Here is a 12,916-nt window from a genome sequence, read left to right on the forward strand (position 1 = left end):
GAACAATTAACCACATGCATCACTATCACAAGAACGTAAGGTTGAAATAACTTTATCCAACAACATACATCACAATTTATCACTATATGTAAACAATATGTTTGCCCCTTTAATAGTGCACTTTATTTATTTAAGTTTGGGGATTTACGATCGACATTACACAATTCCTTTAACATTAGCATCTTTTTATTGTTACTTATGCGTGTGAGAATTAAGGTATACCTTGTAAACTATTATAGGCAATATTGTCAAATTAGTCTCATTTACATATAGGACTAATCTGATACGCTTATTTGAATATAGGTTTTAAGATATAAATTGTGCAATAAAATAAAATACACATCAGTGGAGGTGAAGTTTCACCTCTTTTAGAAAAAATAAGGCTTTGTTCAAGAGGTTGAGTGCAAGCATTATAGGGATTATTATTAGAACACACATACTGTTATACATGTACAGAATACATGCATACTTTTTATTTTCGGGGTTTATTACAGGGGTACAGTATGTAAAAAAGTATTGTATACTTTATGAAAAAAAACAGCATACTGTTTCAGGTTTTATATAAAGCTCAGTTATTCTATCCTAATCAATAAAAATGGCACTGATTCAGATTGAGCAGTGTGAAAGCATCGTTACAAAAAGCGATATCCATCGAAATCCCTCCATTTGCCGTTCTCAGCGTGATGACAAACTTTTTTTTTGAGGAAGAAAAATAAAAGTATTACTGTAATGGTTGTTTCAAATTAGTATGCCCCCTAAAGAAGTTCCCGCAGTCCCCTTGGTCAGTTCCAACAATATTTTTCTCGGGGGGCGTCTCTTGTTCACATACACGCATGCGCCTAGATGTGATGAGACGCATACAGTATGCGTTTCAACAAGCTTCCAATGCGCATGCGCCTAGCTGTCCACCAATTGTTCAGTATCTACTGTAGAAGCTGCTCAGCCAATGATATTGCCGGACTACATTTTGGTGAATTGTGACTAAAACAACTAAATAACCATAAGCAAAGCGATTGATTACAGGAGAATCGCTTTACTGTGCATTGATATTGATATTGTAAAAAAAGAATTAAATACAGCAGCTGTACCCACCATAGACATTGCCTTTCGGTTGGCGCCGAGCCACTGCCAGTCCCGTAGTCTTAATTATATACGTAGTTGACAGGTGACAGCGGGCCTGCTACATCTGTACTTAACAGCTGATGAAGCTGGAAAACGCTTTGGTACATGCAAGTTTGCTGGTATCTGTACGTGAAATCCTGCTCAGGCTGCAGGTATCCAGGCGGGGACAGATAGCAAGGGTTGCCGGTCAGCAGGTTTTCACTGACGGTCGGACCGTTATTGGAAGCCGGTGCTGGCGCTGCTGCATTGCTTGCCTGGGACTGACGATTCTTAGTTGGTTTTACCATTACCTTTCGCCTTTTGAAGTCTCCATGATCAAACATACTGGAAAAATCTGGGTCAACACACCAATACCCTCCTCCTGTAACTCCGGGTGCAAGAGCAATATGAAAAGAACACGGATCGATACATAACTTTTTCCTTATTGCACGCTTCCACACATGAGCATCTGGTGAAAATTTGTAAAAGTCATAATTTTCGATAAAATATTGATACATTTGACCAACTGTGGCCATCTTATCATCTGCTGAACTAATTGCTGACCATATTAAATAAGCGTACGTTATGTCGGGTTTTTTGAACACGGACTGCAGTGGTGTACTCATCTCTGGACAATAGAATAGAACACCAGACACTTTGCATTACGTTTTTAATATGAAACGCCTAAATAGATACAGTGATTAACACACATTCCCAGCAAGCTCAAACTCCCACACCCACCACATGATGAATATATATTTATGTCAACCAGAGAGCTACTGAGCGTGGCAATGGTATATAACAAGAGACAGGGGGTGCCCAATGCTATATCCAATTGACAAAACATATATGATGAAAAGTATAACGTAAAATACTTCAAAAATAATAATAATATTAAATACTTGATGTAGAGGGAGAAAGGGGGTGGCCCGGTATTAAAGGGGTTGAACCCCATATGGCCATCCCCTGACCTCACCAGAGAGACAAGGGGTTAACTGGACTGCAGTCCAGGGATGAGGTTTGCACCTTGTTGTACCTTGAAAATGTATGTTCGCCTGTTCCCATGTTCCATTATAAGCCTGTATTTTAATGTTTTAAAGTGCATTTCTGTATCTCCAGTTCTGGAGGTCGCAGAGAGTTCATATTTGGCCAATATGTGGAGTCACTGTAGGCATTAAAAACTGGCAAAGGTCGACCCACTGAGCCCACCAGAATGAAACTTATTAATATGTGTAGATATTAAAGTGTATATGTATTTTATTTTGGATCTGTTCTGAAAATGCAGACGCCATTTGCTAGGCTAATAGGTCATGAAGGGCAGACGGCTGAGTAGCCTAAGCACGGCAATCAAAAAGTAACTGCTTTGATTGTTACCCAATGTCTAGGGATTAAGTATTTGTCAATCAACAAACACTGTCAGTCTAATTGTTACCTGAGGGCATGGGTTAGTCTGTGTCTCCACATTAGAGAGTGGATACAGATAATTGTTCACCAATAGGCTGTGTTCAATGTTAAGAATAGGGTTGCACAGGTATATAAACTGTGTCAACCCTACAGTTTTGAGTTGTGCTTCTGATACCATCTTGAATGTCACTGGACTGCTGGAGAATTGCTAGCGGATACTTCTCCATCCCCCAACCCTAAGTAAGTGTTATCTTCTTGTCTGTTAATTGTACTATATTGCTGTGTTCACCTTATTTAAGGAATAAATTATTTTTTATTATATCTAAGCCCCGTTCAACCCAGATATTTGGTGTTCATTATATCTTGTCATAAGCTACCGTGACACTTGGTTATTTAGTTAACCCTTTGGCCAAAGGCATCATAAGCCTGCATACCAACGTCAAGGTAACTAATATATATTCGTCATGTGGTGGGTGTGGGAGTTTGAGCTTGCTGGTAATGTGTGTTAATCAATGTCTGACTGATAGCAGTCCTTCACCTTTTTAACTTGGGAGGTTATTTCACTTGCTGCAGGAACAAGACCTATAATGGTTCTTCCCCTCTTACAGAGGTGAAAGGAAGGGTTCACAATGTAGTGTAATGTAGGACCTGCATTATTTTGGTTATACCTTGACGTTGGTATGCAGGCTTATGATGCCTTTGGCCAAAGGGTTAACTAAAAAAACAAGTATTTAATATTATTATTATTATTGAAGTATTTTACTTTATACTTTTCATCATATATGTTTTGTCAATTGGATGTAGCATTGGGCACTCCCTGTCTCTTGTTAAATAGATACAGTGTTGTAACTTCTTCAGTTCCAAGGTCAATTCACAAAGGACCTCTGTGGTATTTTTTAAACACCTGCAAGTCGACACATTACTGAAGCACATGTATTGTACACATTAGAATTCATTACAATTCATGAATATCTGCCACCTGGCGGATACGCAAAGAATTGCAACCAATTAAATCCGAACCATTCTCATTAATCAGATCAAGCGTGGGTGACGTCGGCATGAATGCGACATGAATACGGCATGAATGAACATTTTAGCAACCATTGTTCCTGGGTAGTAGATTTCTCAGAAAGTCTTCTATGGACATGTCTATTAACAGAAGTGTGACGAATTACAATTTTCAAGACTCAAAAGGCTTAAAAATGTGTTTATGGGATTTAAATGTGGATATGGGAAAGTGCTTCAAATTGTAGTAGATCCCAAGTCAATCCAAAAGTATGAGACTTTGAAATGGCGTTCTACGTGCGTTCTACAATGTTTCTAAAATTCAGACATACTGTAAACTGACCTGCTTGCAAACACACTGAGCAAAAATATAGCCTCAGGCAGTTATATAGCATAAGAGATGATTCAAGTTGGGCATCCACTGCACGTAAAATATTATTGGTTAATCTGCTTGTCTCTCTAATACAAAGATATTAATGGCTAAATTGTTTGTACTACGATGGAGGGACAAGAAGAAAATAAATCATTACAGCCTCACTCGCTCTTCTTCCCACACAATCCCCAGATACCAAACATGTTACTTTTAATGATCTGTATTAGTATTCTGATCTTGAAAGCTTGCAGATGCAAACTGTTTTATACTCTTGTTTTTAGTGATCTTTCCAACCAAAAACAGGATGAACTGAAAAGTGACAGAATTGCATAAAAAAAACATAAAATGCGTGAAAGAAATCAATGCACAGGTCTTAACTTCTTCTTTGAAATGTACAGTACTGTAATCAGGTTGTTTAAACTCTAACTCAGCTGAAACCGCATAGAACATTGTGACTTGCTAAATACTTTTCTGTTTGTATGCTCTTTCTGAAATATGATTGTCCTGTAAATATTCCTATACGGTCGTTTCCATTGTGTTTGTTTCACTTTAATGCCACTTTTTGGCATTTAACGCTGCAATGTGTGGCTTCTCATTACACTGGCCTGCCGTTCTTTGGGTAATGTATCATTCTATAGTCCTCTTGTGAAGCGTGCACTTGCCCTTACACAGTGGTGCGTAGCTTGACATGCGCGGGCCCGTGGGCAAATTTTTTTTTCAGGGCCTCATTAATATTGACTGCAAATTTATTTTCTCCCTGATCCTTGCTCTCATCATCCCTCCTCATCATCCCTCATGATCATCTCTCCACCTCCTCATCATAATCATCTTTCCTCATTCTCATCATCTTCATCTCTCTCTTCCATCTCCCCCATCATCATTTCTCTTCCCACCCTCATCACCTCTCTCGCCCCCACCACCATCACTTCTCTCGCCCCCTCCACCATCAACTCTTCCCCACTCATCCCCCAACGCAACTGGTCCAGTCACCTACCTGGTCACCTCACCTCCTGACTAAGCACTACGTGCAAAACGTGTAGAGGTCACGTGAGGCTGCTTTATGGATTTTCAGCTGATGAGCGGTGCCTGTGAGTTCCCATACAGGGTGAGCGAGCGGACCTTCAACATCCTCTGCACCTAGCTGCTAACCGGAGCTCTCCGGTACCACTCTCTCCGTTTTAGGGCAATTGTGTTTACTTATCCAATTATTTTCATTTAATCATTGTGCGTTTTGGCTACATATTGGTTTTAGTGTGTATGTTATACCCGTGTGGGTTTTTTTATTAATAAAATTCTTAGCTTCTCGGTGCGCCTTCCTGCCAATCTTTTTCTACCTGGTCCGGTGTTAAACAGAGGATAAACCGTCAAAAGAATCAGCAGCTGTTACACAGGCAGAGCAGGACAGCAGGGGAGGAGCACGCTCTAGTGGTCTGACCCAGAAGTCTTTCTTACTTCCGGTGTCTGCTACTAGTGTACTCTTCCCCTGCTCTGCCTGTGTAATAGCTGTTGATTCCTCTTCCGTCTTATTCTCGGTATGCGGCGACGGGCCCCCGGCCTTAAACAATCTCCCTCACCTGTCTCGAGAGCGATGGGCTGCCGACGAGGGTGGGGAGGGAGGAAAGAGGAGAACGGGCCCCTAAGCGTGTGGGTCCCCGGCTTTGTCCGGGCTCTAGCTACGCCTCTGCCCATACATGTTCTACTGGAGTGCCTATATAGTCCTGATCTGTTTGCCATACTGTAGGTTGTGATATCTTTTTAAATTGACCAAAATTATATTAAATGTTGGTGCACAAACCTTTTCAATGTAAGTTATACACAACCTTAGCGCTCAAAAGTAAATTCCTCGCAGTATTTAACACGATACAATACCAATTATAATGTCCAGAGTCCTGCAGCCCAGAAGACTTGAAGGTCAGCTCAAACTTGACCTTCTGGTATGTAGCATGAAAGAAAAGTCCTCCTTGGCGCTGGAATCTAGACGCTTCTGACGTAGTTCTCCCGTGAACATATGGGATGAAACAATTACAAAATGTGTGTATCAATGAACAATCATAAAATGCATACAATCACCTCTGTGCACTTCTAGGCATAGTGTTTACACCTTTTTGACACGGATGTTTGATCTGTGAGATCTATTAAGGATATTAACCCCAATAGGTACACCTACACCTCTGTGCAAAGTTGGCTTGTATAATTGTGAATATGTAACTTTTTAACTTAACTTCTAATAGCTCAGATCTTCTTCTGTAGGAATAGGGTAACCTCACAAGCCATGTGAAAAAAACCATAGGGCAAATAACGTTTGAAAAACTTTACTAAAATTCATAGAAAAACAGTGGAATATCACTCACGACTTTTCTTTCATGCTGCAAACCTTTTCAAAACTCATAGATCTGATCTTCATGTATACGGTCATAAGTAATTGTTATAGCAATACACTATATGTGTACAATGTTCTCAAACATCATTTTAAAAACTGAACGAGCTATTAAAAAGTAAGAGTGGCTGGTCAATGTCAAATGTGATTTCAATCCTATCCCATTTTTTCTACAATCCTGTGGTGTAAAATGTAGGCATATGTGTTTTGTTTTATGATCATGTAGAATAAGCACAGGGCTTATAGTTTGAAGATCCAGGACTCTGCATTTCCAAACTAATATCAAGTCACCCCACAATGTTGCTTTGACATAGTTTAAGAAATGTCAGGTTTTCAGGCTATCCCTGCTTCAGCACCGGTGGCTCAGTTGAAGTCACTGATTGAGACACCGATGCTGAAACCGGTATAGCCTGAAAACCTGACCTGTTGGCCCTGGAGGACTGGAGTTGCCCACCCCTGGCCTAAGTGGTATAACACTGGCTAAAAAGTCACAAAGAAGAAGAACCCGGTATTATCTGGGAGGGTTCATTGAAGCATTGCCATTTGCTATTCTAATCAACATAATAGCCAATGGTGTACAGTGTACTGCATCAGGAATTAATCCGGGTGTCAAACTCATGCTCAGGGACTATACATGTCATATATAATGCTATAATACATAATTACATAAATGTGCTAATTATATTTACATTTGCAACTGTGGTTTAAGTGAGATAGTACTAGGAGGTAAAGAGTCGAGCTGAGCGATCTCTAAAACAGAAATCCTCTCCCCTAATTTATTAGCTTTCGCCAGTTGTGTATATACAGTATATCCCTTCAAGCGTGTCTCCAAATAAATTCGGGAGACATGCATAAGCTGAAATAGGGGCACACATAAGCGATATGCTAATGGCTATGCAAAGTATATGTAAACGAGTCTCGTCCCACACTTTCTAAAAGTATTTCCCTTCCAACTACTGTACATAGAGTTGATAATAAGCCTAAGGCAGGGATGCCCAATCTTTCTCCCCTGTGCCCCCCCTGCTGGCTCTCCCCTCCTGCTCGCTCCAGCTGATGGGGAGTATCACTGTCACATCCTACTTTTGAGCTGCTCGCACATGTAGCTAATCTAGCTATTGGAGTATCTCACCGGTATCTCAGGTGTGCTCCACAGGGAGCATTAAACTGTCAACCAGGAAGTGGAAGTGATCTGATCTTAAAGGAAGCCAGGGGGAGAGAGATACTACAGGTGTACGCACTAATTTTTCTGCCACATGACGGATATGCACAAAAATGGCTATGGTATAACAGAACAGGTTCCCCTGATGAAATCAGCGTTTAGCTGAAGAAACGCGTAGGGTTGCTGCTGCACAACATCAGACAAGGAGGCTTTCAGCTGATCTGGAGGTGGGACCTATCTTCAACAGTTTGCATTGCGGAGGACTCGATTTGGACGGAGGCAGAGCCAAGGGAGTTCCCCAGGAGTTAAACAGTACACCAGACTTGGCGGAGCCACGTCCTTGGAGCATGAGTTTTTTTACTCATAAACTGCTTTAACACATTGGATGTTTGTGAGTGTGCATTTTAAGTTGTTCAGAGAAATTAACCACCCCGTTGGTTTTACACTAGGAGCGGGTGCTTCTTTTCTTTTGCTTTTCTTAGGTTTTGCTTTGAAGATTTGGTTGTATCTGTGGATCAAGCAGCCATTCTCCTGAGTACAGCCTGGGGTGGACTTACAAGATTCATTTGTTCACCCTCAGCATATATGCTACGTTTTCTGGACATTTTATTATTTTTATGTATTGATTTTGTTATATATTTCATTTTATTGGCATAACCGTAGATGTATTATGTTTTATGCACAGTTTTTTTTTAATTATAGCTACCCATAGTTCTATTTCAGCATAGTATACCTCTCAGAGTTAATAGATTTTCTATTTAGTTACCATCTATAGTTAATAGATTCAACATCATAATATTGTTATTTAAGATTGATCTGACCTAGGCGCAATCCTAATTTTTTTGTGTTATAGAGAGAGAGATACAGGGTTTCCCCCCACCCTCTGAGAGATTACGCTATTAGATGTGTCGTGCTGGTTACCTGCTGGTTCACAGAAGTGCTGAATCTCCGCAGGTGTTAATGGGGAAGACGGGACAGGCTTTTGGGGTGATGGTTGGTTCTCTCTCACTGGTGCAGCGTCTTCATCTCTTGCAGGCTCCAGGAGTGCTGGAGGCAATCCCTGCAGGAGAACTCTCTTCTGCTAAATTGCAGTCTCAGGCAGAGTATATAAAAGAACTGGAACTTTATTCTACAACTTCTATGAATCCAGCCTTAACTGCTTGAACTCTATTCCTTCCTTCGGATGGTCCCTGGACTCAACTCAGGAGGCTTGAGGCCTCCCAGAGTCTATCCTGATCTCTTCCCTCACCCCCTGGTGGGATAAGGGTTGCTTTCCCACTCCCCTAAGGGAGGGGATGGAAGTGTAGTCAGAGCCCTGACGCCACACTCCCAGCAATGACTCTCTTATGGGAGAGAACTAGCCCACTAAATGTGGCTGTGCAGCCCCTTAAGTACCATGGGGGAGGGTCCCAGGTCTGATCCCCTGATTGGGCAGTACACAGACCCTAGGCCCACCTCTCCCTGTCACTCATGGGAGCTGCTTACTGCAGGGGAAAACCCGGATTGAGCCTAACACTGCATGACACATTAAATCCCTTCTTCTGTACCGTATGCACCTCTTTAAGTGGATGCGGTCTCTTTCAGAGTGATTGTGTCTCCTGAAGGAGCCAATGTGTGATTTTAATGCATTTTGTTTTTTCAATCTGCCAAATCAAACAAGGTATAAATCAAGAGGTTTTTTTTTGTGAACTTCTTTATCGGCAACTACCACATGGGTGAACAGAGAAACCAGTAAGCTACTATTTTATATACCCCCAAAGTAACCACACGATATATATTTGCATATGAGTGTCAAAACGGAGTGCTACTGGGCATGGCAATTATATAGTTAAAATCAAGGACAGAACATAGAACACAGACAGAGCCCAATGCTACTTCCAATGACACAGATATACAGTAAAGTACATATATATATATATACAGTGTTCGACAAACCTAATAATTTGCACGCCCCGGGCGAGTGGATTTAACATTGTGGCGAGCTCCTATTGGCCCAAGCAGCACACGTGTGGTACTAGGTGGCGAGTAGATTTTTGGGTGATTTGTCGACCACTGTATATATATATATATCTAAACTAAAAACATATGGTCATTTAGTTTGATTCTTTGGCCAAAGTATCTTAAGCCTGCACACCAAACGCCAAGGTAGACCAAATCTGTGCATGTCCTGCCATATGAACGTAAATTGCCTTGATGGTGACGGAAGTAAAGTGCAGGAAGTGATGTCACTGCTGGCAGAAGAGGCCATCAGTGAGGTCAGTGTTGCCAGCTCCCACCAGCAACCGGAGTGCAGGAGGTACACACACAACCAAACTTCTGTGCCCGAGCTCCCCCGAGATCTCCTCTTTGGACAGGGGCTGCGAGATCCAGGCGCTGTATCCCTGCAGCTCCGCCAGGAGGAGGAGAGAGGGAGCTGCTCTTGTAACGAGAAGGAGGAGGGGGGGAGATCACGCCCCATCCCCTGTAGAACCGTGTCCCCCGCAGCACCACCGGAGGGAGGGGGAAGAGCACTAAGTGTGCTACAGCTCGGATGGAGGGAGGGGGGATAGCGCTGAGCATGCCGTGTCACCATAGACTGGAGGGAGGGGGGGGGGGAGAGCGCTGAATGTGCTGTCGAAGGGGGGGGGGGGCAAGAAAGGGATAGGGGGGAAGCACTGGGAGAACCCTCCACCCCAGCGCCACACTGACACATACACACGCACACACACACGCTGACTGGCGTGCGCACTGGGAAACACACACAAGGAATTCAGTTACTATAAATATAGAAGTGCAAATAGCTAAAACTTCTTTGCATTTTGGCACTGAAATTGTGTTTTGATATTTAATTAAAAACATCAACATCACAAGTACAATTTCTGTGACAAAACTGTGACAAAACTATGACAAAAGACAAATAAGTTATAATGTGCATGCTCGGCACACACACTTTTTTTATTTCTTCTGCAAATATAAATATACAGGCTTTGTTCATTGCTTATCATTTTGCTTAAATTACCACCAGGTCTAACTAGGACCAGTACACATTGTGCTTTGATCACCCTCTGATCTTGTATTTTTTAAAATTCAGTTTTCTTTTATTATTCACTTCATTTAGTCTCATAATAAATGTATAACTTTTTAATTTACAGTAGGTTAATACATCATGGATACATTAACATACTGTAATACAATGTATCCTCTATTTTGCAGCTCTCTGGGGGTTCTTTCTCATTGTTTTTAATTACATAGTAGATGAGGTTGAAAAAGACGCAGGTCGTTTGTACTGCTCTTGGGATGAATAGTTCTTTTGAAAGCTCCTTTTATTGTCCCTGAATATATTTTGATATAGTTATCCTATCTCCTATTATATGTTTCATTTCTAATGTAGACAAATCTAATTTAGCAAGCCTCTCCTCATAACTTTTTCTAGTTCCTTAATGTTTTTTATGTGTAGTGGTGCCAAAAACTATATTCCATATTCAAAGTGTTTACTAATGCTTTATAGAGGGGCATAATTATGTTGATTTCCCTTCCATCCATTGCCTGTTTAATAATGCAAGATAAATCTTGTTTGCCTTGCAGCTACTGCATGGCTTTGGGCACTATTGCTAAGCCTGCTGTCTTCAAGCACTCCTAAATCCTTCTCCATCAAGGATACCCCTAATTTATCCCCATTTCATTTGTAAGTAGCCGGTTTATTCTTTTTTCCCAACTGCATAACCTTACATTTATCCGTATTATACCTCATCTGCCATTTACCTGTCCAAGTTTCCAGTTCATCCATGTACTTCTGGAGGGAGATTAAATCCTGCTATGATTCTACTACCTTACACAATTTAGTGTCATCAGCAAAGCTGTTGTCTTTGCTCTCGATGCCAAGCTCAAGGTAATATAGAAGTTGTGGCTTCCTCTTGCAGCACTACAATTGTAATTGATTCTTCTGTGGTAAATACAGAGGCAAATAATTTGTTTAATACCTCTTCCTTATCCTTATATTCAATAATCTGCCTGCCCATCTCACACTGAAAGGGTCCTATATTTTATTTTATTCTATTGGTCTCTAATCTTACATGTCCCCTTGTTTGAACCCCATTGAATTGGTGTGGCATGTACTTAAAAATCCTCTGCAAAAATATGTGAATCCAGTAAAAAACAAAAAACAAAAACAAAAATGAACTAGTGAAGGGGATCAAGACTTGCAACAACTACATAAACCATATTTAAAAAAAAAAAAGGGTTGCCAGTGGTTATTGAAATAACAGGGATGTCATAAATCATTGCCTTGTGCTATTGTTTTTCAAATAAAAAAAAAATTGTTTTCCCGTATTTGTTTTTGTCATGATATCATATTATTATGAAATATTATGTATTTTAATAAATATGGTGCTTCAGGGGTTAACGTAGCTGCAGTTTGATTTGAATATATTGGGTTTTTGATATGTCAAGAATCTTCCGGGGTCTGTGCAGACATAAAAAATGATGCGTTGTTTAGAAGGCAATACATGATCACCTGACCTATGGGGTATCAACCTCAAAGGAACTAACATTCCAGAGACGCGTCGTGCATCCCAGAGAGGGAGTGACATGCAGATCACCACTTATTTGAAGGACTTTATTAAAAATTAGATTATCATGTGACGTCATTTACTGTGCATACTATGAGATACATATTCGGTATTGTGGCAAAAAGACAAATCAAACCGTAACACAGAATACATGGGTAAGAGGTGCCAAGGACAGATATCAATTTGTCACTCAAATTTAGGAGCAAGACGGTCACAATTAGTCTTGTTACATCCGTCATAAATGCCTGAATCTTCATATGACACGTGTGTCTAAGTATTGGACAAAAAGGAAGTTATGAGTGTTTATATATCTAGGCACCTTTTAAACGTCTCTTTAGGGCAAGGTTTTTGTAGTTGTAAAACTGTCAACCTATCGGCTGATTTACTACAGGGGTGGGCTTATGTTGTTTCAATGGGGAAAATAGTACATAAGATTTAGCAAGGTATTATGAAAATCAGAATTCTATAAAGGTGTGTTTTGGATCAACCACGTGAATTTTCATATTTCTATGCCAGTGACATCTCTGAGGGAAAACCTATGATATATATGGTAATGTACTGTGTAGGGATTTATGTTTGATATTTTATCCTGTTATTTCAAGAAACTGTTCTGCATTTATTGTAACTGTATGTTCTTGTAATCTCGATTCTATAAAGAGAGAGAAAATAAATAAATAAATATTTGTAGAGGGGAGGTATATACCGCCTGCTTTGGCAAATTATACCTGCCCCTATTAAGGGTTAAATATCCAGAGAGGTTCTTCAAGCACAGCCAGGTGCCAATCACCTGACCTTAATTAACAGAGTTTAAGAAAGGCCAGGCTGGATCAGTTTTCCTTTCTCTCCCCTATTCCAGCTAAAAGGGTTGGATGCTACACACAGGCACTGGCCTGCAGCAGGTTTGTTCTATAATACTTGTGTTATATTGTTTGGTAAGTAGGGAAGCCACC

Source organism: Ascaphus truei, chromosome 2 (assembly GCF_040206685.1).
Source record: "Ascaphus truei isolate aAscTru1 chromosome 2, aAscTru1.hap1, whole genome shotgun sequence".
NCBI classification, from domain to species: domain Eukaryota; kingdom Metazoa; phylum Chordata; class Amphibia; order Anura; family Ascaphidae; genus Ascaphus; species Ascaphus truei.